Source organism: Rutidosis leptorrhynchoides, chromosome 5 (genome assembly GCF_046630445.1).
Source record: "Rutidosis leptorrhynchoides isolate AG116_Rl617_1_P2 chromosome 5, CSIRO_AGI_Rlap_v1, whole genome shotgun sequence".
NCBI classification, from domain to species: domain Eukaryota; kingdom Viridiplantae; phylum Streptophyta; class Magnoliopsida; order Asterales; family Asteraceae; genus Rutidosis; species Rutidosis leptorrhynchoides.
The window spans coordinates 457,440,949-457,446,948 of NC_092337.1; positions in this window are offsets into that span (position 1 = coordinate 457,440,949).

Consider the following 6,000-nt stretch of genomic DNA (forward strand, 5'->3'; position numbering starts at 1 on the left):
AGAAAGAAAACTGGGGAGTCTACCTAGTGATACAAATGCTAACCCCCGGAATGAAACAGCTAAAGCCATTACCACAAGAAGTGGTATTACACTTAAATCACCTGAAATGCCTGTAATTTTTGATGACTCTATTCCTACTACACAGGCACCACAGCCTGAGCAAGAGAAGGAAACAGAACCGGTATGTGAAAAGGTTAATGAAGATAACATAGTTAAGGCAAAGCCTTATGTTAAACCATACCAACCACCGCTTCTTTACCCGAGTAAAATGAGAAAAGAAAGACTTGAAGCCGAGCAATCTAAATTCTTGGATATGTTTAAACAAATAAATGTCAACCTTCCTTTCATTGATGTGATTTTAGGAATGCCAAGATATGCTAAATTCTTGAAAGATCTAATCACAAATAGAAAGAAAATGGAAGAACTCTCAGATGTTACAATGAATGCTAATTGTTCTGCAGTGTTGTTGAATAAGATACCAGAAAAACTCTCAGATCTAGGAAGTTTCACAATTCCATGTTTTCTGGGTAGTCTTAGTTCAATAGAAGCATTGGCAGACTTAGGTGCTAGTATAAATCTAATGCCATATTCACTATACGCTAAACTAGACCTTGGAGAATTGAAACCAACACAAATAAGCATACAACTAGTCGATCGATCAGTAAAATATCCTAGAGGGATAATGGAGAACATGCTAGTTAAAGTTGGTACTTTAGTAATTCCAGTAGATTTTGTTATTCTGGACATGGAAGAAGATTCTCGAGTTCCTCTCATATTAGGAAGACCATTCTTAAACACGGCTAAAGAAATAATAGACGTGTTTGGTAAGAAACTGACCCTAAGTATAGAGGACGAGAGTGTTACCTTTTCTGTTGATACAGCCATGCAACAACCGCAATCTGCAGATGATACATGTTATTATATTCAAACTATAGATTCACATGCAGAATTGTTACAAGAATTTCCAGAATTACAAGGGACAGGAGAATGTTCTTTAGGAGAAGGAACTGAACCAATTGATGAAGCTGAAATGTTAGCCGTACTCATGGCTAATGAATACGAACCAACAATAGAAGAACTTCATATGCTAAAAGAGGAAGACAGATATCGATACAAATCATCGATAGAAGAACCACCGATATTAGAGTTAAAGCCACTTCCAAACCATTTGGAATACGCTTATTTACATGGTGAATCTGAATTACCTGTAATAATATCGTCTTCTCTTACGGAAAATGAAAAATCTCAACTCATTTGTGCTAAAAGCTCATAAACCAGCTATTGCATGGAAGATTCATGACATTAAAGGCATAAGTCCTTCGTATTGCACACATAAAATCCTTATGGAAGAAGGTCATAAAACATATGTGCAACGCCAACGAAGACTAAATCCAAATATGCAAGATGTTGTTAAGAAAGAAATTATTAAACTGCTCTATGCAGGTTTAATTTATCCAATCTCTGATAGTCCATGGGTAAGCCCAGTTCAATGTGTACCTAAGAAGGGTGGCATGACTGTCATCACAAATGAAAAAGATGAGCTTATTCCTACTAGGACTGTAACAGGATGGCGTGTTTGTATTTATTATAAAAAATTAAATGACTCCACCAGAAAAGTTCACTTTCCCTTACCATTCATTGATCAAATGTTGGAAAGGTTAGCCGGGAACAGTTACTATTGTTTTCTTGACGGTTTTTCGGATACTTTCAAATTCCAATAGCACCTGAGGACCAAGAAAAAACTACATTCACGTTCCCTTATGGTACTTTTGCTTACAAACGCTTGTCATTTGGACTTTGCAACGCCCCTGTAACCTTTCAAAGGTGCATGATGGCGATTTTTCATGACATGATAGAGGAATGTATGGAAGTTTTCATGGATGACTTTTCAGTCTTCGGTGATACGTTTGAAAAATGTCTAGTTAATCTTGAACGAATGCATATTAGATGCGAGCAATCAAATCTAGTTCTTAGTTGGGAGAAATGTCATTTCATGGTTAAAGAAGGCATCGTTCTTGGTCATAAAATTTCAAATGAAGGAATTAAAGTGGATAGAGCTAAATTAGATGTAATTGCTAAACTTCCACATCCCATCAATGTTAGAGGGGTTAGGAGTTTTCTAGGGCATGCCGGTTTTTACCGACGTTTCATAAAAGATTTTTCTAAAATTGCCACTCCGATGAATAAACTCCTAGAAAAGGATGCTCCATTCATCTTTTCGGATGAATACATCAAATCTTTTAATATTCTTAAAGAAAAACTCATTAATGCGTCGATCATGATAACTCCAAATTGGAATCTACCATTTGAACTCATGTGCGATGCAAGTGATTTTGCAATGGGGAGCCGTTTTAGGACTTAGGATTGAAAAACGATTTCAACCTATATATTACGCTAGTAAGATGTTACAAGGAGCACAAACGAATTATACAACTACTGAAAAAGAATTCCTTGCTATTGTCTTTGCTTTTGACAAATTTCGTTCATATCTCGTTCTAGCTAAAACGGTGGTCTATACTGATCATTCGGCTCTTAGATACCTATTTTCAAAAACAAGATGCCAAACCACGATTAATCCGTTGGATCTTACTCTTACAAGAGTTCGTTATTGAGATCCGAGACAAAAAGAGAGCAGAAAATCTCGCAGCTGATCATCTTTCTCGTCTTGAAAATCCTGAATTGGAAGTTCTAAATGAATCAGCCATACAAGACAACTTTCCTGATGAATATCTATTGAAGATCGATTATAATGAAATTCCATGGTTTGCAGATTATGCAAACTACTTAGTATGTGGATTCCTTGAAAAATGGTTGTCGTACCAAAAACGAAAGAAATTCTTTAGTGATATAAAACACTATTTTTGGGAAGATCCACATTTATTTAAAAGTTGTCCCGATGGAATAATACGCCGATGCGTATTCAGAGATGAAGCTAGTCAAATCTTAAACCATTGTCACACAGGACCAACAGGAGGGCATTATGGGCCTCAGCTTACCGCAAGAAAAGTTTATGACGCTGGATTCAATTGGCCTACAATTTTCAAAGACGCACACCTTCTTTATAAATCCTGTGATGCTTGTTAAAGGGCTGGAAAAATAAGTCAACGTGATGAAATGTCACAAAATTTCATTCAAGTATGTGAACTATTTGACGTTTGGGGTATTGACTTTATGGGTCCATTTCCAAAATCTCATAATAATCTCTACATTCTCGTTGCCATTGATTATGTATCTAAATGGGCGGAAGCCCAAGCTCTCCCAACTAACGATGCACGAGAAAGTTCTCATTTTTAATAAGTGATTGGGGTACTCATTTTTGTAATAATCAACTTGAGAAAGTTCTCAAATGATATGGAGTAACTCATAAAATCTCAACCGCTTATCATCCACAAACGAGTGGACAAGTTAAAAATACCAACCGAGCATTAAAACGTATTCTAGAGAAAACTGTAGGGTCAAATTCGAAGGAATGGTCCATGAAATTGGAGGATGCACTCTGGGCTTTTAGAACAGCCTACAAAACTCCAATTGGAACCACACCTTTTAAAATTGTTTACGGAAAAGCATGTCACCTTCCAGTAGAAATTTAGCACAAAGCATTTTGGGCTTTGAAAACATGTAATCTTTATTTACATGAAGCTGGACGTCTATGGTTAAGTCAACTAAACGAATTAGAAGAATTAAGACAGGAGGCATATGAAAAATCGTTAATCTATAAGGAAAGAACGAAGAAATGACATGATAAAAGAATCCAAAGTTCAAAAGAATTTAAGGAAGGAGACAGAGTTCTTCTTTTCAATTCAAGATTCAAGCTATTTCCTAGAAAATTGAAATCAAGATGGTCTGGACCATTCATAGTCAAAAGAGTTTTCCCATACGAAACAGTAGAGTTAATAAATTGAAATGGGATTGAATTTAAGGTTAATAGTCACAGAGTTAAACATTACATAGATAATCCAATGGAAGTTGAAGATGAAGTTAATCACAATTTCGACACCACATCTAACTAAGTGTGGGAAGATTCGAATATTTAAAGGGTAATATGAATTTCTGTTAGATTTAGATGTTCTATTTTCGTGTAGTTCTCGAGAATGGAATCCGATTGGTCTTTCCCTAGTAGACCCTAAAGAACTAGTTTTCTCCCTCCATTCTGAATTTTTATTTCTTTTAGGTTTTACGAGATGAAGAATTCCTTTGATTTAAACCATGGTCTACTACTACACGCTATGATTACTAAATGTAATAATAACACTTTCCCGAGTGAGCTGGTATCATTCATGTGACGATCGCTCCAAATCCATATGGACGAACACGTCATTCATTGATTTCATTGCGAGGTATTTGACCTCTATGTGATACATTTTGTAACATTGTATTCGTTTGAAAAGGTATTTCATAAATGAATATATAAATTCCAGGTTTTTAACATCTGATGATTTCTACGTATAGACAATCACCATTTAAATGGTTTACAATAATACATCTGTTGACAATACAGTCAAAATAAGATACATGGTAATGGTTTGGTGAATGCAAGTTTCTTGTATATAGCATGTATGAGTCCAAGCACATATCTTGTATCACGTATAAGCAAACAGCTGAAGACTTCTAGAATCCTGAGAATAAACATGCTAACAAGTGTCAACACAAAGGTTGGTGAGTTCATAGTTTTAATATTACACATAATCCGTATATCAATGTGGATTACAAAAGTTCAGTTGTTTTATTAAAAACGTTTATCAATAGGTTTTACATAAAAGGTGGATCACAAGATTTCAGTTGTTTCATCCGAAACGTTTATCAATCGGTTCTACAAAATTGAGCACCCTGGTAACTAAACTTTAACGTTTATATAATTTGTACCCTTTGTATAATCATCTTAATAATACACGCAAACCAACGTGTACGCTTCTCAAATAGCATACGTCCGTTAAAAGGCTAGTGCTCTAGCTCGGACGGGGATGTCAAGCCCTATGGATCCATATACAACTACTCGCGCCCACCAGTTCTTATAACTGGCAGTTACTAGTTACCAAAGCTAAGGGATTTTCAGTTCAAACTCGGTGTAGAATTTAGTGTGTACTTGTATCCATTGCGTTTAAAATAAAGTGCATGTATTCTCAGCCCAAAAATATAGATTGCAAAAGCAATTAAAAAGGGAGCAAATGAAACTCACACATATAAATATTGTATATCGGTTAATAAAGCATTTGCATGTATTCTCAGCCCAAAAATGTAGAGAGTAAAAGGGATCTTATGAAACTCACACATATAAATATTGTATATCGGTTAATAAAGCATTTGCATGTATTCTCAGCCCAAAAATGTAGAGAGTAAAAGGGATCTTATGAAACTCACTGTTTAATATTGATATACAATATTGTAGGAAAGCACGTAGACGCATCGGAGATGATAAACACGAGGTTTGATTCACAAAAATACCCCCGAACATTACCCATAATTTCCTTAGCAATAACCCATAATTTCCTTAGCTCTAGCTCGCTTGGAAACCATTTTGAAAGTTACTTGGACAGCACTCCGTCGTAATATTTTAGGTACATTTTTATTTTTGTATCGCAAAAATAATAATACTAATAATAAAAATAATAAGATTAATAATAATCTTATTATTAATAATAATAATAATAATAATAATAATAAAATAAATAAATACGGAGTAAAAATAAATATCTGTGTGTGTGTTTGTGTGTGATTATCATTGAGCAAAACGAGCAATTTATAGCAATCAGAGCTGAAATCTATCCCCATGCGATCGCATGGGGTTTCTTCTATATGGTCATGCGATCGCATGGCCTCCAATTACAGCTCACATTTCTTTTGTTTTTTGTTTGTCGACATGAATAAATAAATATATAATATATATAATTTAAATAATTAATTATATATTATATTAAATTCACATGCATAGTTGACTTGTAACTTTTGTTCCGATAAGTCGTACGTTGTTACTTGACTTATGTCCCGGTTCCGGTTTCTCGA